General features: G+C 27.6%; 1 long non-coding RNA gene across 1 annotated transcript in view; it reads left to right on the top strand.

The window, feature by feature from the left end:
* Positions 1-21,359, top strand: part of LOC129959096 (uncharacterized) — a 42,832-nt gene extending 21,473 nt beyond the window's left edge. Inside the window, exons 2-7 of the long non-coding RNA XR_008783397.1 lie at positions 6,143-6,310; positions 7,882-8,094; positions 11,907-12,001; positions 13,454-14,090; positions 19,820-19,979; positions 21,179-21,359. This is a non-coding gene — a long non-coding RNA (uncharacterized LOC129959096). The remainder of the gene's footprint in view (positions 1-6,142; positions 6,311-7,881; positions 8,095-11,906; positions 12,002-13,453; positions 14,091-19,819; positions 19,980-21,178) is intronic.
* The last annotated feature ends 1,693 nt before the right edge of the window (positions 21,360-23,052 follow it).

Genomic DNA, 23,052 nt, shown 5'->3' with positions numbered 1-23,052 from the left:
GAGGAAATAAATAAACTTAATCAAATTTTCATTTTATACGCGTGGCGCCATCTGGTTGCGAATTCGAGAAAGATTAATTTGCAGATTACATGATATTTATAATAATGAATTATCAATTTAAGATAGTTAAAAGTTAAAATAAAATAATTAAATTAATAAAATCTGTTTTTTATTTTCTAACAAAAGTGTGCTTAATAACTGCTTTTATTAAATTTGCGAAGGTCTTTTTTCGTGCCGATCTTCGTGCCGACCCCCTTCCTCGCTCTTTTGTACTACTTTAGAGCCTCATCCGCTTAAAGACGCACCCCACTTATTGAAAGTCACAGCTTTACTACATGCATCCAATGTACTTGCAAACGTTAAAAACATAACTGCATGTTTTTTTATGTTTACGTTTGTCTGATAAAATATAACTCGAAACCATTGAATGTTGTTTATTTTTAAGCTATAGAAAGGAATCAATCTAGTATGGCTGATCGAATAAATATCCAAGCCGGAATATCTAAGAATTCAGGAAAACGTATTTCGTCTCTCTATCAGATATTTACAAAGATTGATGATGAATGGGTTGCATATCCTATCAGATATCTGTTCAAATTCCATTCCTTACATTTATAAATATGATGGAGCTAGTCAGAAGGCTTTGAAGTCCAATAATGGAAGTTTACGAATGTGATATAATATGTAGATGAGACAGATTTATTTTTAATGCAGCATCGATATTTTATATTATTATTTGATCATTTAACAACGTAAAGTAATTCTATGTGAATGTATGTATCTGTCTCGCAGCATATTTATTACCCCAGGATGTTTAAAGCAAACTTGATTGACAATTGCCTATAAAATTCATCACCGCATGTTTAATTAGTAACGAAGATAACGGACAGCACTCAACTAGAGTTGATTTTAAATGTCATGAAAGTGTCTGTCTTTGATATGAATGGAAGATTTAAATAAATATATGGTATTGTGTGAAAGATGTGTTGGAATATAACATTATCGGGGTGCAGGGCTGACTTATAGAATGCCGCAACAAAGATTTGATTTATTACATTTATAATCTTGCAGTGTGGAGTTCTCTTTGCACTGAAAGTTTAACAGTGAATGGATGGCACAGGTATTTATTATAACAAAAAGTTATATTTAGAAAGCAATAACAAAATTGAAATAATTAATATATCTATGACACAAATCTCGACTGTAACAAAAAGATGCACCCTGGAGAAGCTCTTAGGCTCTTCTTATTTAACTAAATTACCACCTGTACAAAAAAAAAAAAAAAAAAAAAAAAAAAATCAAAGAACCGGAGTTTCTGTTTTAAAAGTGGAGTTCGAAGTTTCGGCTATTTAAAACTTGTCAGCGTCCACAATCTACTTGTGTGCTCTGAGGAATACCTACTCTGGAAAAATATCTGAGCAAAGCACTGATAAACAGATAACGACAGATGCCCCCCCCCCTAACCACAAAATCTTCTCTTGACAGTTTTAACTGGTCTGGCCAATTTGTTCAAAAAGCGTGAATTATTTTCATAGGTCAGTTCTCCTTTCAGCTAAAATAGGATAAGTATATCAGTTGCCTCTGGCCCTGTACACTACTGCTCAAAGTTAATAATTTTAAAGTCTCAAATACCACGCAGCAACTTTTCATATTAATATAAAAATTGAATTTTGCATTTAGTTTTAATTAAGGAAGGGGATTCTTCTGAAATTTCCGATTAAAATTTATCTTTAACGCAAATTCTGTTTGAGGTACTATTTATTTTTTTCAATGCATATAGTTCTCGCTTTATAATAAGTAATCTTTTTTTTTGTAAATTATTCAGTGTAAACGTTTCTCTAAAGAGTCGGTATGATATTTGTAAAATTTTTTGTCATAGATAATATCGTTGTAGAGAAAATTGTTTTTCCTTTTTTTTTCATATACCATTTTTATGTTTATAAATGGAGCAACCTTTAAGCTTTCATTTAAGTTGCTGTGTGATAGCAAATAGACTTATTTGCTATAACACCACAGCCATATGACGAACATAAGTGCGCGTGTTATCCATTTCCGAATGACACATAGTCTTATTCTTTATCATGACATCATGTCCTTTGTTCTTTTACAAAATCAAATTGGTAAGGTGAATTAGATGTGAGCGTGGAGTGGTACAATTTTTTTTCTCTGGAATTTTTTTTACTCAGAATAATAACAGACTTCTCTTTTAATTGAGAGTTATTATCAATGCACAAAAAAGAAGAAGAAGGAGAAGGAGAAAAAGAAAGAGCTGATATTAAAGCAACTCACATTACAAATCGGTCAATTTCAGTTTTTCTAAAAAGCTTTATTTGCCGTAAGATATGATATGCCACAGTATGTGCATGATGAAATATAAATAATAATACAGGAAAACAATTATTTTATTCTCTTATGGGAAGAGAATTCTTTTCCATCAAATATATGAACATTACAAGTGATTACATGAAGTTCTGAAACATTCCCAGACAACATAAACTCTCCTCAACAAGCTGGCTGGGAATGTATAATTTCTTCTTGAATTCTTGGAAAAAATTAAATTACATAGATTATTATATTATATTCCAAGAAATATTAGATTCAAGAGTCTGCTTAGCTCATACTATTATTATATTTCTAGGGACACATGTTTTAACTAATCAAATGTGATTATGGTCCATATTTTTAATATTTACTTTCATAGGTATTTCCCTCATATTAGCAATTTATAGCAAATTAGGCTACTGTATACTTAAAAAAACTGAATTTGTCATGTGAATATAATGGCTGAATTCGTAGTAATAAGGACGTTAATATATAAATGAAAGTTTCATAGAGGGATCATCCACAAAGGTCCTTTTAATATTTTTCTGGTTTTAAAACAAACAACGCAACTCAATTTAAGATGCTACGTCTGTCAATTTGCATATTATCACAGCATTTCGAATTCAGATAACGTATATTCAGAGTAAGTTCCGGGATTTTTAATTGTGCTTGTAGATTCTAACTTGACTTATCCGTCTAAACATTTGTGTGCTGTTTTACTACTAGAACGTCTGAGACTTCCCAAATTTAAAATGAGTCAACGGCACGAAATGTTAGGTTTGGAATCGAGAATCATATAGATTATAGATTCTTTTATTAGATTAACGGCTCATTTTTAGTAAAACTATTTTAGAACAGAGTTCGTAATTTTAAACCATGATTGAGAGGACGAGAACGACGACAGTGTCGGTATCCTATTCTCCAATTCTCACTGCCCACCAATGTGATGACATTTGATCTACAATTAGAGATTTAACAAGAATCAACATGTACAACTTGGGTATAAAAATATGAGATAAATGGTTGTGAATTAAAGCCATACATTATTATATTGAGATAGCGTGTAAACTCGCGATAGATATCCAACACAAAACAATGTAAAATGACAAATATTAGCCAGATTTTTTTCTGTAAAATACCTGTTCAAGTAACAGAGTTAATTATATCAGCGCAATAATATATTTAATTTTTAATATTGAAAAGATTTCATTTCAAAAATTAACAGATTAATTATAAGATTATTTGCATTGTAATAGAAAAATTGCACCTTTCTTCAAACAGGTAATACATAAATTTTTCCCATTTAGGCTTCAAAAAGTTCATATATTGACTGCATTTAAATAATATCACTAATTTAATTTAATTATTGATATTATTTAATATTTCTCCTGGGCTATGTCTTCAAGTTCTTCATAAAACAACCCTCGCTGAACTACATTTTCCTGGTCATTTTAAATAATTCTAAATATGAATTTTCGCATTTTTAAGAAAACATAATTCCATTAGAAAACAGCTCAAATACCAATTTGTATGCAAATTGGATAATTAAATATGGCTATATTGTTTATTTTTGTATAATATATATTCTATTGCATACGTAGTGCGTAACTAAATCGGAGTTACCCTGTCTATATATAAACATCCGAGTTTTAACTAAATGACTATCGTCACGACAGCAAGATGCAGGAAACTGATGTTGAGCCCTAACAACCCCTCTCATGAAAGGTACGTCCGGTCATTGGAGTGGTGATAACTCGACTCCACCCAATTACTCTGCTAATCAAGGAAGCCAGAATTACTTCACTTAATTGAAAGTTTCTGATGCATGTACTCGTGGTGTCCCCTACTGGGAAAATGCTATATTAATAACATCAGCTTACTCTAAAGAATAGAAATTTGGTAAAGAAAGACAAATTTCATTACGAAAGTTTTCCCTAAAATAAAGAATAAATGCAGTTTAATTTTTGTTAAGATTAGGAAAAAAGAAGAATAAAATGTGGAAACTGAAGAATTTAAACATCAACTGAAACAAAAAGTATTTTTTTGCATGCAATAAATGAGAAAACAGCTTAAAGCAGTAAAAATTTTTAAAATTTAATATATTTTTGTTAAACGTACATGATATTAGTATTTACGTCATTTACTTTTGATCTTTCTAAAATTAATTGTGAATGATTAATCAAAACAAAAAAAAACAAACAAAAAAATCTGTTTTTAAAAAATTCTTAGTTAAAATTTGTTGTTTAAAGTTGTTTTTGTTGTTAAAATTCCTGTTCTTAAGTTAAAATTTAAGTTTAAAATGAATTTTTAAGACTGTTTTACTTATATATCTTACACTTCATTATGTAGATAAATTCATCTGCATTTAAAAACTTATTTAGTGAAAGAATAAAGATAGAAATACTATATATATACTATATATATATATATATATTAGATGAATATATTTGCTTGTTTATTAGTTTAGCATCCCATTTTGAACGTACTTTAAATAGGTTTTAGTTTGACCCTGTAATTTTGAATCTTTCTACAAACTTCCATGCTGCACCAACTCAAGGACGTTTGACATCAAATGACAGATCTAACAGGTCTGACTTAGTGGAATTTAACGTAGTTGGATCTTCAGTCAAAACCAATAAACTGTCACCCATTCACCTCAATATCTAATGGATGAATAATCAAAATTCATTTTATTGATCAATTACTGTTAATCAGAAGAAAGAAAATTTTAGTAAGATACCATTTAAAATGATTTAAATTTGTTAATGTTTAAAATAATATCGAAACAATATTTTTCCATATTGTTACTGAGTGAATTTCAAAATAAGAAAGAAAATTACTTTTAAGTACATAAATCATAATCACATTCGAAATGATTTGTGGGTAACTAAAAAAAAAAGAAGTGTGTGAAGTTTTTGAATTTATTTACGTGTACAGAAACATATTTTCTAGAAATTTTCGAAATGCATTTATATTTTTCTACATATGACCACTTTTAAATATATTTTATAAGTATCGATATATGTGAGTTTATAGTGAATCATGCTTTACATTTTGTTTTTTATTATTTCTAGAAAAACAAGTCTTTAGTGGTAATTAGCGATAGTATTAAATTATTGTATTTCTATAACTTTTTATGTAATGCTTTTAACTTATAGTACTTTTTTCTAATATTTGAAAATTGCTTATCAGAAAATTATGAATATGTTTCTTACCGAGTTTCTAATGAAGCAGAAAATTCAAGAAATTTATTCCTAGTCCAGAAATTAATAAATGGATTCCATGCATTTTCTATCGCTAATTTTAATTTTGCAATGGATGATGCTTCATTAATTAAATGCATTCAATAATCATTCCTCGAATATGAACCGCATTGAATTGAACTGAAATCTTTCACCTTGATTTCCGAATGCGAAATACTTTAATTTCACAATTAAATTTTAGAGTGTTTTATTTGATTTTGGATCTTGAATATCTGGATCTGCACAGATTGCAGTTTTAAGTCTTTTGTATTTTTTATAATTTAATGATTTACAGAGATAATTCCTTGTGTTTACATCAGCAAAATGTTTTCTAAATCTATGATTAAATGTATGAATGACAATTGAATCATTGCTTTCTTATAAATTGCAGATGTCTATTTGAATTGTTATAATCAAAATATGCAAAAATTATGATGAAATTACTTTAACATATATGTTTGAATATTCGATAATATTGTAAATTTGTAGATAGCAATTGTGTAACTTTGATATGAAAAATAACATCATATAAATATTGGAAACTTTATTATTTTCTGAAATCATTTGTTTTCTTTCAGATTGTTGATTACATGTTACGAAATTTCAAACTTTACGGCATTCATCCTAAACGTGCTCATTCTGACGACTGCCAGTGATTGACATTAGAAAACGATCTTCCTTCATGAAATACTGATGATGTAATGCCTACTGTACTGAGGAGGATATTTAGTGCCGTTCCTTCCCAGGTACTCTGCTGAAAAAGATATTTAGTATTTATAAAGAGCATTTTTGTTACATTTATTATAAATTTCTACAGAATGTAAATATATTTTTCACTTTTTTATTATTATTCTTAATAAATGTTTTCATTTGAGGATTATGGTATTCATGTTGAGCATTTTATCTTTGCAGCTTACATGTAGATTACAGTTACATTCACCAAAATTCTGCTTGTTAAGTCATCAGTTTTATCAGCTAAGTTAGATCCAACATATCTCAATTTTCTTTCTAGTGTCTATGTCCAAATACGATGTTTTTTAATGTATTTAAAGTTATGCAAATCTTATAAAAAAGAATTAAATGAATGGAGAATAAAATTGAAGTAAATATAAGAGTATGCTCCTAAGTTTGGATTATGACTTTTATGATTGTTTAGTTTGTAAAAAACTATTATGCTTAAAAGTTTTAATACACTAACCTAATTTTGCATAAGCTTATTTCCATATAATTATATATAATAATTCTTACACCGATACAAGTCTAATGTATTAGATGTCGGCAGTTAGTCATTATTCAAATATGAGGATTAAGACCAACTTTTGGAATAGGTATAAACTGTAAATAGAAATGAAATATAGATTCCGAAACAATAGTTTGCAGGCTCGGTAATGATACTTGTAAATAAGAACGTTACATGTTTTTTTTTTTTTTTATTGAGAATCATTTTAATAAAATTTTTAAAAATGAGAGACAGAGCGAAAGAAAATCGATATTTGATTTAAAACCAACCAATAATATCTAAATAAATCTTTTTTCACATGCAAAATGGACGAAAGGATGTTTAAATATCTTGTCTTTAGAGTGAGCCATAATCCATAAGGAAAAATTGAATTTTGTTTCTTCAGATGATAAATCTTGGGCATTGCCTCTGTGATTCTTAACAGGTCATGTGAGTGTAATGCAGCATAGGCAAAAGTAGCTTTCGTTGGCAAAAGTAACTCGAAACTCAGCAGGCAATATATCAGTGTATTCACCAAGTGGAAATATCAGACAAAGAAAAGAAAAGATGCCATATGTCATCAGTTAATTTTGAGTTAAAGCATTCGTCGTTAACGTTTCATATATATAATCCATAGCGAAATTTGACCTTCATGCATGCAAAGTTGATGTGGAAAAAATGGCTCCATTTGAACGTTTTATGAGACAAATGATTTTTACTGGATTTTAAATACCTTAAGATGATTTATTATTCATATATAATGTTCCTAATCTTTATTATTGAGACTAAAATGTAATTTACAAATTTGTATCTAAAAAATTACTGAAAAAATATAATATTGGAAATGTTCAAAATTCGGATTTTTGAATTTAACATCTAACTTGGGAACTGGAAGGATTTCAGAAATTTCAAAATGATAATCAGGATGAAAAAATTAAATGTTTTAAAAGAACACTATTTGATCAACATTCCTATTTGTACTAATGTATATTATTTTTGTATAATGTGAATGTTTGTATGATAGAAAGTTATGGCTTGATAACTGTATTTTTGTTTAATTGCGCTGGAATAAAATTTCTTTTGTATTTTTATTCCTAGATTTCAATGGAAAAGATTATTGGATTAAAGTGATGCTTTGGAATCATTCCGAAATTCAATTTGCGTTAGAAAATGATATCTAGGACAAATATAAATTTCAGTTAGTTGGATGATATTATTCAGAAGCTATCTTTGAAACTTGTTCTGCCATCAAAACAACTTGGGACTTCATCATACCATTATGAGATGTATCATAAATTATACTTAATTTTTGTAAGAAAATTTTAATATTTTTTCTAAAACCTACTTTATAATAATGCATATAAAAGAAAATTATAGTATTTTGTACCAGATACTGTTCAAGTATTTCTATCCCTTGTTATATTGAATATGTTTTTTTTTTCCAATAAGTTACATGTGTTTTACTATGTTTTCATATGTTTCATATTTTTCGTATGTGTTGTGGATATAACTTTATAAATGAAAAAAAATACTGGAAATTCGAGACAAAATTTTCAAACTATATCGATATGATTCCATGAATAAGATAAAAATTAGAGGTATTTCAAAGTTCACATTTTTGTTCCTCTTAAGAAATACATTTAAATTTAGATTACTTTTTTTGCATAAATATTGACTAAACTTTTCTTCTCAATTTTAATAGACATTTATTGAAAAGAAGGACAATTTTGAGCAACAAGCACAACTTCACTATAAACTAAATTCTATTTCAGAAAATGTACGAAATTCATAAGTCTTTGTGCACCGTAATCTTGCTGTTTCATAAATATTTATTAAGATTTCCTTTCTCACTTTCTATTACTCAGTATAAGAAAGTAAACGCCTCATTAAAAAGTTCAGTTCATATTCTGGAAGTTATAAAGTTTCTAAAAGTTAATCTTTATACTTAGAACCAGAACCGCTAACATTTTCCGAGTCATTGAATTATTTAGTGGAAAAGTAGGAAGATCTGTTCAAAAGGAGAAGACGTGGAATGACGTTACCTGATTTTTGACGCAGTAAAAGATTTTTATTTGAAGAGGAGTTTTATAGGAAAAGTTCGTAAAAAATTAATAATAAATTGTTAATGAAAATACTATATAGTTAAGAATGTATATCGACCGAATTAAGCAGATATTATATTTGATTGTAAAATGAATATGTTGGTCTAGATAATGACTCCATTGCGAATGGTAGAACATACTTTCTTCTAAGAGCTCTTTGCATGAAATGGCAGTTAATGGAGTCCACTTTGCATTCTTTCAATTTGGCACATTTCTTCGGATAGGTCAGGGTTCATTTATGATTAAATTGAATAAATAATTATCTGAAATTCAGCTATGATCACAAACAATGAACTATTGTATTTCCAATATGCTTAAAAATGATGGATTAGACATCCTTCCTAATCAATGTAAAACATCTTAGGTATGAAGAGAACTGAAGCATGGAATGTTCTAATTTGCTAAAAAGGAACGCAGGGAAGTTTTTTCATCTACATTAATTAATGATTTTAATCAAATAATTATAAATTTAACATAATGTGATGTATTGTTTTATCATTTCGATTAATTCTTGTTGGTACTGGCAAGAATTCATTGCCAGTACCAACAAGATTCATTCAAGTTTTGTCATTCAAATCTGTCATCAAGATTAATTCATTCAAGTTTTGTTATTATTTCCATTCGAAAGTATTAGTTTCAATAAATGTTGTTGTTACAGGCACAATTTTAATTTAATAATCTTGAAAATTCCCAGTTACACAACAGAAAATATGATGGATTCTTGAATTTCGAAAGTCCCCATTTGCGTGTATTGAATATACTATAGAGAGCTACCAAGGAGAAATGATTTACCCGTAAATCAATTCTCGAAGCAAAACGTACACAATTAATCAAATGATTACTCACATTTTAATTTCTTGATATCAGACAATATGCCATAGAAATCAATGCTGAGACATCTTATGTAGTTTTGCAGCATGTGTTGATCCTATAGATGTTTTCAAAGATATTACCAAGTTACTCTTTATTAGGATAGTAATTTTTAGAGTCATTCAGACCATGGAAATTTTTTTCTTCCTGACATCGAACTAATAGGTTTTTGAAAGGTCATCAGTTCTCAGAATTAGACAAAATTTCCTATATTCTGTCTATCTATACTTTTAACATTGGTTAGAGAAGTCTGGTGTTTTTCATAAAGTCTAAATTTGCAGTTCCGAGAGTTTTCCTGTTTCTCTCGAAATTAGATGCGAAATGATCCAATAGATTGTTCATTCTCTCTCATATTGTCTAATCAGAATTCTTGCAATGTTCTTAAAATAATAACTATAATTGCAACTTTAGCTTTAATGCTTGTTTAAATGTCATTACATAAGAAGAATAAAGATTTTAGGAGAATTTAGTTTTTACAAGTTTTATTCAGTCCTTGTGTAACATTATCAAGATGTTTTTTTCCCAATATGCTTGAATACCGATTAGTCATTAATTGCATATGAATTTTATTCGTTTAAAAGATATTTGTTCAAATAAATTCTCCTTTGATTATTAGAATCTGAATTGTTTATCATTTTGGTTAGTGCAAAAACGTTTTGGTTCGATTTCGTTCTGTAATTTTAGAGACAAGTCAAAATAGTGAACTTGTGCAATGTCTAATAAGTGGGTGAAACTAATAACACGTAAAGTGCATGTTTAAACCTTTTTTTTTTAGTTTAAGAAACCATACTTTAACAGTATTTCAAGCAATTCTTTAACAATATCTTTTATTCTTCATGATGTCACGGAAAGAGTACACTTTTTACCCATTAGCAGGATTTATTTATAAGAGCCATGATCAACAGGAGACGCAGTACTAAGAGAAAGGTAGAAAGGCGTCGCCCTCATAAAAAAAAAGTATGAGAAAGTATATGGAACTTACATAGCTTTAGAATGAAATTTTGCAGAGTAAGCATTTTTGGTTTCGGCCTGTTTTAGAGTCCTGTTGGGGAAATGAGTGTCCAGACAATTGGGAAATGAAAGTGAATTTGGAATTCAAACGATTAGGAAACAATTGTCTTTTTTTAGAATACCACTAAATTGAAATTATTACATATATATATTTCGATTTTTTCTAATTTTTTTCTATCTTCCCTTATTTGAAACGAAATGAAATTTTCTGAATAGGGAAAGCTTAACTCACTCTTAGTGTTCAAGTATCCTCAGTTTTACGATATACCGCGTTTTCAATTGTAAAACTGAGGAAAATGCAGTTCAAATACAATTTATCATATATATGCAGCAAACGATATTTCAAAAGCTGTCAAGTAAAGAAAATAAACTTCAACATTAAAATGCACTGTATGATTGTACTTACAGTAATAGAAATATATTTTGTGCATTTTATAAATGAACCCCTTAATTTAGAAAAAAAGTCTTTGACAGCCATATGTAGATTGATATGAGGGGGTAAGGCCAAACATTATTAAATTCAAAATATGCGCGGGAGATGCATTTGGAAAAAAGTCGCTACCTTAACTAAAGTTGGGAACAAAAATGGGTCTGATTTTGTACAATTATTTTAAATAAGTCTTTTTTCATTTAATTTAAGCAACTCATCTTTTCCTCAATTGAATCAGGTGCTCGGAACATCAAAGAAAGACTTGAAAACTCCTTATTAGATTGCTCATTAAAGTTTCAAACTGAATTTAATTAAACGCAGCAGAAAGCATCATGTAAAGGTAGTTAAATCCAATTAAATACCATTGCTTCATATATTTCTCAACCGAGGCGTCGAAACTTTATCATCACATTTACTACAGGCACAATTAGTAGTAGCTATAATCTAAAGAGGTATCTAATTCAGACTTAAATAGAAAAATGACCTAACATCTATAACCTAGGACTCTCGTGATTTTATTTAAAAGGTTTATTTTTATATTTGTGGAGATATAAACAAAACATTTAGAAATAAATTCAGATATTTTTAAAAATTCAATTGAAAAGCTAGAAAGAACAATATTTATTAGGATATCTGAAATAGCAATAGAAATACTACTTTTATAACAAAGAAGGCGTTATAACATCAATACGGTTTATGTTTTGTTTTAGGTGCATCGAAGGCTCTGCATCTGAGCTGAAATGGTCTAATGAGAGACAATTCTATTATTTATACTTATGGAGAATAATAGCTGAAGATACAAAAGGTACATTTTTTTTGAAAAATTCTATGCGATTGGCCAGAATGCGCGTGAATTTTTTAAAAGTTTATTTTTTGTATATGTAGGGCAGAAAAGCAAAAATATTTATACTATGGGATTAAAAATATTTAGGCACACACTTACTAAAACTGGTATAGATTGGTGCATTATTGCAGATAATTTTCACGCTAACTTTTTAAAAACTTATTGATATTGCATTATCTCAAGAAAGGAAAGATGAATGCCATTGTAGAGTATTGCATAATACTATTTCTTTAATAACAATAATCATTAAAAAGTTGATTTTTTAATATTATAATTAATTAATAAAAGCTACATGATAGTTTAAAAAAATCTTTAGGCAGTTTTTTGAGAAAATATAAAATGCATAATTTATTTTTATTGTTTTAATGATAAAAACTTAGAATTCTGTTGAACATTATAATGACGGAAAAGGACAAAATATTAATTAAGAATTTAGTGTTGCCATAAAGGATTAGTTTAGCTATATTATTTTAAGAATAAAATGTAAGTAAAACAGAAACTCTGATAACATTAACAGCTATAGACATTAAGGTTTATGTTTTAAAGTTGCATTTTTTTCTCAGTAATTTCCAGTGAATTTCAGTGGAAACTCATAGAATTTATGAGCAGCTCATTTGATGCATTATTTATTAAATTTCTGTGAATGTTACTGGAATTTTTAAATATGCCAATGAGAAAATTAAATGCAATTTCATATTAATATTTAAATTTAATAAACATTTATATGGGATTAGTGAGTATATAATTAAACATTCATTTTAAATCTAAGAGAATGTTACAGATTTTTTTCCATAACGTTTAGAAATGGGATACTTTAATTTAAATATCTAAAACATCCGATTAATATTGCAAAACACAACAAAATTTTGTTTGTTTGGTGCTTGGATTTTGTCAAACTGATTTTGAATATATTTGGTGTATTAATTTCAAATATGGGAACAGTTTATTTATGTCACCTCTAGTTTTTAAAATTCAGTGTAATTAAATTCTGAAATATTTTACTGTACAACTCTCAGAGTAGTGATAAAAGTTTTTTTTTGTTTGTTGGATTGGTTCCTCTTTTTTTCCCTTTTCCCTTTCCCCTTTTAAAACTTATTTTGTCTAAATACATGTGTAACTTTTGAAAAAAGAAGAGTCTTTCCGAATATTTTCCAATGAAATGGCGTCTGCCTGTAAACAGCTCTTAACGGAGCTTGAAATGTGCATTTGTACACTTCCAGCTCCGTTCAAATGTATACTTGAAGTGTGCATTTGTACACAATAGCAACTAATACACAAAGACAATACCTACAGCTCACTCAACTGAAATGTACAAAATAAAACTATGATATCATAGATTCAGTTATTCAGAAGATTAAATTTAGAATGATCAGATGATTTGCGTAGACTTAAATATGTTAAACTTTCTTCTAGGTCAATAAAAAGGCTGGCTATACGAAAATTCCTGGCATCCTTAGCTCCATGCAATATGAGAGCTAAAAAATCCCTTTGAACAAAAAAAGAATGGACTGCGGGAGAGAATATTGTTGTTGAAGAAAAAATCAACTTGTCAAATGATTCAGAATAAGTTTGATTTCCTTTTGTATGAAGTTAAGGTTAAAGAAGGTTATTCAGGAAAGTTCTTCATCGGGCTAACCATTGTTCTCCATATACGGGACGAAAAATTCCAATAAGTACAAAGAAAAATAAAGATGAAATTTTTATTTATTCTCAAAGCAGAAAGATCCTGATCTATCCTGATTTCACAGTTTCTGCGGATACGTCAGAACGAAAAGGATGGATTTCATTCGTCCTTTTTGCAAGAAAATTCTGGCAACCTTAAGGATGAAGACTATCTTGAACTAGTTAACAGAGCACTTAACAATTGGATTAACTGACTTGAGACTTAAGTTGCATTCTGAGCATAAAGGTCCATTAATTACACAGCCATTTATTTTCCCTGAAACCATCAAGAACAAGTTGAATATTCTACCAGGATATAAAGAAAATCCAGGCCAAATGGGATGTTCATAGGATGGCAGATTATTATTGGAATCTACCAATAGATTGTGTAAGCAAATTTAACTCAATAATGTGAAACAAATGAAGATATCTAGCTAGCAGAAAAATCTTTCTTTCTTTTTTTAATTGATTCTGCTTATGTATAACGTTTAATTAAACTATTATATATTTAAAAGTGTTGATCCTCTTTTTCAAGTAATTAAAATATTCTCAAAATTTATTAAAGAAGAGATTTAATTTAGTAATTATAATTCAAATTTTATTGTGTTAATGCTGGCGTCATATTTTACAATCAAGAGCTAATAAGCAAAAGCGAACTTCATATTTTGTTCCAGTAATAATACGCCTGAAATTTATTAAAAATGTCAATACCTAACTATGCATTGGCCAGTGTTATTAATGTGAAATTTAAATTGTGTTTCTGAAATGAAAAATACGATGAACAATAAGATAAGAAAAAAGAATAATATGTTATTGAAAATTCATTTTCTTCTTCGAAATGATAATCCTCACTTAATGGTTCAAATAGTTTCTAAGAAAAAAAATTGTGCATTATAAAAAAATTATTATTTTGTGTTTATTATACATATGAGGGTGTGGTAAGTGCTTTCAGATATTTAAGCACATTTAACCTCTTTTTAATATCTCTGTTTGTAATATACACATATTAATTATATAGTTTTGCTTATTATAGTGAGCTGATATTATAATTTTTAAAAAAATCTACTGTATTTCCATAACGTTGCACTTTGAACTTTTCTGAATTATTTACAGTAATCTTTTAAATACTAAATTACTTTTAGGAATGTTCTAAAGAACTAAAAGCATGATAACTTCTCTTGCAAGACAATAAACAAAATTCTAAATATTGCGATATGTACAGCATATTGTATTTTAATTCTTTTAATTTTTCATTTGATTTTACGGCATACATTTATGATTTAGCGAATTTAACCATATTAAGTTATATTAAAATTATCCAAAATTGAAACACTGAGTGGTATTTATCTTTTTAACAAAGTTGAAGATAAAAAAAGAACATTTAAAAAGTGTCAAAGCCTCCCCCCCCCCCAGAAAAAGCTAAAGAAAGAACTCTTTCACGTCAAATTATTTTCCAAATTTTTCGTTTTCTGCTATTTCAGCGTCAAATCATACTTCAAATAGAATGGGAGTTTTGCTTTAAAAAAGCCTAGAAAAAATAGAATTTAAATATATTGGAATCTAAATTTAGTTTATTTTCATTCAATTATTTGTTTATATGTTTGTACAAATGACTGAAAATATTAGTGTTCTGTTTAATAGAAAATGATGTAATCACTACTTTTATTAATTATTATTCAACGAATTATAAGTTAATATTTAAAAAATATTTTGGTAAAAGTTTGAAATCCTATGAAAAATACTTCAACAGTTTTTTTTTAATTATTCTGGATCAATCGCATTCAATTCACTGTTTGTAATTACAACATACTGAAATTCCAAATGAAAATAAAAAAAGATTATTGCATAATTTCTATTTTTCCACAATAGTGATATTAATGATTCGTTGTTTGTTTAAAGGATAAGAATATTTTTAAATTTTATCACTTCATAATTAGAGAATTCAACCCCAAGTAACATTTTTGAGTTGCATAATATCGTAAGAAATTTTGAAATATAAAACCCCGCGTATTTTATTTTTGAAAGTTAAAAATTTTCTATAAGCTTGTAGTGCTTATTTATTTTAATAAGCTGATGCGTAAGTTGTTGATTCTTTGGATTATGTTCATCTTTTTGTTAGAGTCTTTACAATTAATGTTAATTAATGCACTGTGTTACATTTTTATACAACAACTTCGCACCTATTCCATATATTAGGTGATCGCAATTATAAATACTATTTGCTACACAGAGAATATTTCAATGTCTTTGCAAATAAAAATTGTATACTCAGAGCGCGTGAAAATTAAAAATATATTAGGAAAGCACATTTTTAGAAATGTAAGAGTGAAATAAATATATTTTTAAAACATTTTGATTAAAATAATATCAATAGCTCTTAAATGAATAGAAAGTTCATTTCCCTTTCTTGTAATTATGAAACTATGATTAAATGATACTATTTTTATTGTATGTATGAAAGTGAAAAATGTCTATACCTGTGAACAAATGAAGTGGTTGGTAATTAACAAATATATATTTTAAGAATGCAAAAAGTTTCAGAAAAGTTAAAAATTACCATAAGTTACTGATATTGATTAAAAATTACCATAAGTTACTGATATTGATTAAAAATTACCATAAGTTACTGATATTGATTAAAAATTATCATAAATAATTAAGTAAATGATATTTAGAATTAAGGATATTTGCAGTGTTAATACTAAAATTCAGTAACATCCTAATTTTCGGAATACATATATTATGATAAAAACAATAATATGCATTTATGAGTATTGTTTGGAAAACTTATGCAATATTTTTTAATTGTTTTTAGGAAACATAGCTTAAAAAGCATCACCTTAACTTGCATGAAAGTAATAAAAACATTTATTAAACTCGAAGTAAAAAAAGTTTTGAAAATTATCCATTTCTTTGAAAGTCTTCCATTATCGCCTTTTCCTATATAGATTAAACTTTCCTATCTATCTTCAATCCACTTTTTTGCTCAAATCTACTCAGTAGAAAAAAAAGTATAACATTTTTTTTTATCTCAATACTTTTATAATTGAAAGTGTACTTATGGATAGCCAGAAAATAAAAAGAGATCTGAATTCTTTCTAAAAATCTTATAAAAAAATCTCTTCGTTAAAATTCTTCCGAGACAAAATTAAAAATTTAAGTTAATTAACTAAGTAATGAAGATGATTAGAATACTTACTTATAGCACTGATAAATATTTACAAACGAGGCTGTTATTTTTTGAGCTTAACAGATTTAGTAAATTTTTTCAAGATGTATTGATTTTTCAATAAAAGAATTATTTAATGATTTACCTTATTATTTACTAGAGGAAATATATAATAAGCTGAGAAAATGCTATTAAATTTAAAAATGAAGCTGCTCAAAAAAATTCAAAAAATGCTAATGAGTTTGGAGAAAATGAATATTTATTTAGATTTTTATGCGACAAAGTATTTAAAACTTTTCCATGTTATTAAGGAAGTTTTATATACATTTAAATATGAAGCTGTGACTATTGATTTTACAAGATTTTTTCAACTAAAAATTATTTGTCATGAAGAATTCAATGAAAAGTTACAGGAAAAATTAATAACATTTTGCCTTTTAATGTCAAATTAAAAGTTTTAAGTTTTTAATGTTTGAAATCTATTAATTCACTTGCAGTGAACTTATTGTTGTCAAAAAAACACTAAAAAGGGATGTTTATTAAGATTAAAATAAAGATTATTAATATTTTGGATTTGGCAATGTAAAGCAAGCAATTTTATGAATTTATAGTGTACATGGACACAAAATATTCTTTATATTTTTATATATTATAGTTAAAACCGGTATGTTTATCAAAATTTTAGACCCCCCTCCCCCAAGAAGTGCATATGTGTTGTTTTAGCAACTAGGCTAAATAAATTGACGAAAATATAAATTTAGTCTTTTCAAGAAACAATTTTCACTTTAACAGTAAAAAATAAAAATTTCTTGGACTTTGAAACTATTCCCAGAAAGTAATTGAATTATCCTTATATAGCTTATATTTAATGGTTTATTTAAAATACGAATTGATTTTCAATAGTAAAAATCATAATTTTTGTAGTTAATCTTGAAATTTATAAATAGGATAAATGTTGCTCTCTCTATAAATTTAGTTCTCGCTTGTGATGAATGAAGTTAGTTTAAAAAAAAAACCCATCTTTATTTTTCTGAAAGAGATGTAAAGCTATAGTATTCATTTATTTATTTCCTTCTGTGCTTGTAACAGATAACACTTCTTACACTTTGTTTAGTGCCTTTACTGGAATCGAGAACTTTACAGCACAATCTTGTATTGAAGTAAAAAAAAAAAGTAGATAAATAAATACACTGGTAAACTTGATTTTTGAAATTGATTGAAAAAGGTAAGAATAAGATAAAGGATTTTATTAAATGAATCCAAATAAAGGTAACAAATATACTTTATAAGAAAGATATAGAATAGCATCAATTAAATTAAATGAGAGGAGTATATTTAATATTTATTTTTTAAAGAAAATGGTATTTTTACATAGATTAGAGAAAATTATGGATATCTTGCTTTCGTAATTTGTGAAAATTTCTACGAATGCCTGTTAGTCTTCAATTTTATATAAGAAGATACTGATGGTGACGTATCAGAAAAGTTTATATGATTCATAAACATCCCCAGATCAATGAATTAGGCGATTGTTATAGAGTTTGATTGAGTGATTGCTGGCTGATAATCTTTGAGTGATCCTAGTTGATGCTTTTAATAGACTTAATATGTCCCTCAGTGTGGTTCCAATACTCTGGGAACATTTTCATTCAGGAATTTGATTTCGAAAGACCTATTCCAAATTGGCTTGTATCACAAGTCCTTTAGAAGACCGCTTTCCAGCTCTTTCGGCCAAAGAGGTCCATTACTGTGCCAAATTACTTTTCATGTTATTTCGCTGCAACAAGAACGAGAATATCAGCAACAACGGTGCGAAGATATCTTCACAATTAAGGATTACATGTAAAGATCGCTTTTCTGAGTCCATCGCAATCAAATCCTACATTGGGCAAGAAAGCACGTTACCTAGATCAGATAGCAAAGGGCCTCTTTACAAATGAGTCCAAATTTGCTCTGAAAAGATATTCAAGTGATGATATGTATAAACCAAAGTACCAGATGCCACCAGTCTAACATTGTTGCAAGGCACAAGTTCTAGTAATGGTGGAATTACGGTATTGGCTGAAATCTGTGTGAATGGTTATACTAACTTCTATATTCTGACATTTACATGTTATGGGGTACCACTGCCCTAGTGTAATTACGGAGGACTGTGTCCAGAGTCCAGACCTTAATCATATCGAGAATTTGTGGGATTATTTGTAGCAAAAAAAAAAAAAAAAAATCAATGAACATAATTTTCTAGCAGACAAGTGTTAAGATAACATCGGATCGAAAAGTGGGCTAAAATCAAAAGATAATTTTGCCCAAAATTGATCTGCTGATTTTAGCCTATGGAATTTATTGAAATGCCAAATCGACTGCGAGAGGTCATAGAATGCAAAGGTCCATTAATGTATTAATTATAAAATTAATGCTTTTTAAAAATTTATTGGATATTGCCCCAATAATTTTTAACAGATTTTCTGCCTTGATTTCTTTTACTTTAAATTGCAATAATAATTGCTTTATATATGAATTTTGTTTAAGTTACTTTGCTTTGCATTTATTAAAATGTAATAAAATTTTTTTGTTACATTTTTATATTTGAGTTATATACTATGATAAAATTCTGTGAAGTATTGTGCTCCAGTACTTTTTTGAGTGACTATATATGCTTCCAAAAAAGGATTTTGAGTTGTCATTTCAGTAAAGGAGGGCAATTAGTGAGGAATTTATAAATAAGGAGGAGAAAAGTATTTTGGAGAAGGCGAATCTCATTAAAAATACTCATAGAAATTGTTGATTTACTTTCAAAGTTCGTTTTTCTGGATAGATTATGTAGACTATCTTTTTGTAATTTCAACATAATATCATTGACATTTTATTAAAACGACAGAATAAGCAACCTTTAATTTCTTTTTATTCATTGTTATTTCTCATTTTTCTTCTTCTTTATTTATTCTCAGGTTATGATAAGAGGTCTTGTTCAAAATTGTGATTGCGAAATTTAAGAAGACAAGCCTCAGCAGTTTGGTTTACATGTTACATTGCATCCATTTTTCAAGAGCAGCATGAAAAAAGATTTTATAATATGTGCCCGGCCGAATTGTTAGATAATGAGTAAGGGTAAGTAAATTAACATGGCATTAATAAAGATAAAAATTAAATTCTTTTTCTTAAGATACTTACATTGAAACGATTCATCGTTTAACAGAATATAATGTTTAAAGTTTGAATCAATGAAATCAATCAATTATCAATAAAATAGGTCATCACTATACTGTGAAGGTAATTAAAAAATTTAACGTAAACAAATTTAAAGATCTTTTTTAATTAAAAGCTAAATTTTTGTACTTTTATTTTCTATTGTGACTTCGTTAGCATTTATTATTTTTACATCTGTTATACTAAAGGAAACTATTTAATATTAAAATATTATTTCAAATTGATAAGAAATTTCACTGAAAGAACTTCGGCTTTATATTAAGAAATTAATGTTATGTTAAAAATAAATGAAATCTTGATTGTTTGGGTATAAAATTTACTCTTAATCAAGAAAATAAATAATTTGTATCTTTAGGGAAATAATAAATAAGAACATTTTGGTATAAAACCACTAACAAGGATCGCTAGCATTATTATTAGATTTATTTAGCCTTTTTATGAAATTTTTAATGAATTAATATTTACAAGATATAATTTTGAATAAATTAGCTGTAATGAGATCAATATAGAAAGTATGCTATTATTATTTACTACTACAAGTAGATGAAAATCCTCAGAGGAATTTGATTAAAGTTTAAAGAAAAAGAATTAATAAATCTTTTTTCATTGTTATTAAACTCTAGTAACTATCAGGAAATTTCAAAAAATATTTATTGCTTATCATCGGTTTCACGATAATCCTTTATTCTATTCACTTTTAAAAAGATTTCATCATCATTATTTAAAAGTTGCCAGTTATTTAAATTTCTAAATTTCTTTATACACGTCAAGTAACAGAAGAGTTTTAATTGATTTGGAGATCTTTTAAATTCATGAATTGATTTCCTTTCTGTCTTTAGCGTTTTGTCCCTTATCTTCATATTTCTTTTTGGCTGCATTTTTATTAAGGTATCTTTTTTTCAAAAATAATTATTTTCGTAATTCGCCTTGAGACGGCTTTCGTTTGTGAGGCTGACTATTTCTGTTAGGGAAAAATGAAAAGAAGAGCATAAATTTTGTTTTCTATTAAAGTGATTCTCTTTAAAATAAAAATAAATAAATAAAGTAAGTACAATTTATGCGTATGCCTTTTATTTATATAACCGTTTTATTTCTTTCAGGTATTTTTTAGTAAAGACATACAAGGTAATGCAGTCATAAACACTGGTGGTAGGAACTATGTTTAATGCTCTTTTTTTAATTTATCAAATATGTAGTCCTTAAAATTCATCATTAATTTAAAGAATTGGACATATATATGTGGAATACATGTTTTAAGTTATTTAATTTTCTGCTTTACTTTTTTATATTTACTACTCTATTCATCACTAATATGATTGATTCTATACTATGTATTAATTATTTTGAAATCATTACTATAAAATATTTAAAATTTTTTGTAAAATATAATAAAAATGTCTTCCAAAAAACTACAAAAAGCTCTCAATTTTTGTTTATATGCATACAATACAACAAAAATTAGATAAAGTTGTGTCAACAACAACAACAAAAAAACTGTCTAAAAATCAACTGCAGTTGAAATCCTTTATTTATTCATTTTGATCAGAACTAAGCATTACATCATACTTAATATACTAGCTTATTTCTTTCACGATTATATCAATATAACATTATAGAGCGTTTTTGTTAGATTTTATATCATATCACTGTACTTGTTTTGGAAGTCCAAAGTGCATGTGAATCTGTGCCTAGCTATTTAAAGCGGAGTTTACAGATCATAGTTGCAGCTTTGAATAATTTCTGTATTCATTATTTCTTTCTCAAATGCATTGCGAATTATATATATGTAATGATTTCGAATCCTGTCGACTAAATAATATGTAACATATTTTTGGTTGAAGCAGAGTGCAGTTTTGAAGACATAGATGAGTCGTTGTATTTTTAATTTCGTTTTATTTCCTTCCGAGTGGCAAGCATGATTATATACAAGAAGGCGCAGCGCGGCGCAAAAGCAGAAGTAAAGAGCAAAAAAAGGGGCGAAACAAATGATCACTAGTCTTATATAACATTGGATTTCTGGCCATGTGCCAATTCAATACACGTGATGACCTTTGACACCTTTTCAAGGGCAACGGGAGATATCACTTTCATTTGATACGTAGTACTGATGGCGCATTAGTTTTACAGAGGAATTAATTAAACCGAAAGTGGAATTGGATCACGAAATAAGAGAATATTTTTAGAATGAAGTTACTATGGGCTAAATTAAGATAAAGCTTTGGAAATTAATTTGGATTAAATTTAGAGTTTAAAATATCATTACATATATATATATATATATATATATATATATATATATATATATATATATATATATATATATATATATATATATATATATATATATATATATATATATATAAAATTTGCTCTTTTACTTTCTGGTTGTTTTCCTGCATTATTGTCAGTGACATTTGAAATCCATACCACGGAGAAATCTATGTGGTGTATTGATATGCACAGGTAAATAGTCCTGTATATGATTAAAATTAATCTATGCCTGACTACTTAAAGTGGATTTTACAGGCCATGGTCAAAACTCTGAATACTTTCTGTGATCTCAGTGTCTTTTAGAAACACTTTGAGAGTTACAAAAAGCACTTTGTTCCTTTACGGACAGATCTTTCTGTGCGTTTTAATCAGAAATAATTGAAGTTAGCAGTGCTGAAAAATCTTTGCTTCAATATACCCAATATATATAATATTTCGGAAAGTGATTATAATGTATTTAAAGAACTTAAATGTAAATAATATATATGAAATACAATGTAGTTTTGAATACAAGGAAACAATATTCTGGGCAAGAAAATATTATACTTGATACGCAAGTTGTTTAATATATTGGAGCTCTTTTTGCTTCTCTAGAAATGTGACATATTCATCAAATGGCGGTACTCGTTGCGTCCTGCGCCATATAAACATACGTTATCACTGATTAAAACATATTAAGTTGATGTTTATAACCATCTAATAA

This window comes from Argiope bruennichi, chromosome X1 (genome assembly GCF_947563725.1).
Source record: "Argiope bruennichi chromosome X1, qqArgBrue1.1, whole genome shotgun sequence".
Lineage (NCBI taxonomy): Eukaryota > Metazoa > Arthropoda > Arachnida > Araneae > Araneidae > Argiope > Argiope bruennichi.
The sequence above is the reverse complement of the archived record's forward strand: the minus strand, read 5'-3'. Positions and strand labels throughout refer to the sequence as shown.